The sequence below is a fragment of the Etheostoma spectabile genome, unplaced genomic scaffold, assembly GCF_008692095.1.
Source record: "Etheostoma spectabile isolate EspeVRDwgs_2016 unplaced genomic scaffold, UIUC_Espe_1.0 scaffold00018920, whole genome shotgun sequence".
NCBI lineage: Eukaryota > Metazoa > Chordata > Actinopteri > Perciformes > Percidae > Etheostoma > Etheostoma spectabile.
The window spans coordinates 4,304-5,190 of NW_022604568.1; positions in this window are offsets into that span (position 1 = coordinate 4,304).

Here is an 887-nt window from a genome sequence, read left to right on the forward strand (position 1 = left end):
TCTATTTTTGCTGGACACCGGAGAGCTCCGCAGCAATTCAGCACACGGCAGATAGTGCAGGACAGGAAGTCGAGCACAGAAACAAAATAAAACATCCGGTTAATTTTCAAAATAAAATACACTGTGCTCACAGCGGATCATATTTCCCTGCACTACACCTTGAAAACATCATAATGGGTGGAGACAGGCCTGAAGTCAACAGGTCAGAGGTTTGTTGTTTTTGTTTATAGAAACTACATCCTGTCATATCGCGCTATCATACGTGAATTTGAGAGATCTCGTGGGTCCTTGAGACTTCAGTTATTAGTCATGGCGGAGCACGGAGTCGACACAATTCTTGAACTCGCATTTTCTTCCACTTTGCAGTTCTTTTGAATTCTGTTGAGACAGCCAAGTAGAGGTATTCCCTAGATAATGCACTCAAATTTCCAGCACAAGCTAACATAATGAATGTACAGTACTTTTAATGTGTTGCTGTTGTTTATGTGTTCATTGATTTTTATGTCTTCTCAGGTCCACATTCTGCTCAGACCCAAGACCTGGAGACATTTACATTTGACCCCACCCACAACCCATGTGGACCTGATACCTGGTTCAGGTAGGTCAGGTCCTTTAGTCTGTTGAATACAACTACAGCTACATCACATGTCAATAAACACCATCACCTTCTGACAGCCCCTGCTGAGAGCTGACAGCCTCTAAAATGGCTTCCACAGGGTGTGTTGCAGAAGCTCAGGTGTAGTTCCTTACAGCTGCTGGTGAAGGCTGATGGAGATGTCCAGTGGACAGCTGGCTGCAAATGCTTTTTTTTGTTATTGGAATCCTGAGAACAGATGATTATGTACAATACTTAATGAAATAGAGCGGAGGAGTGGTTGTAATAATGT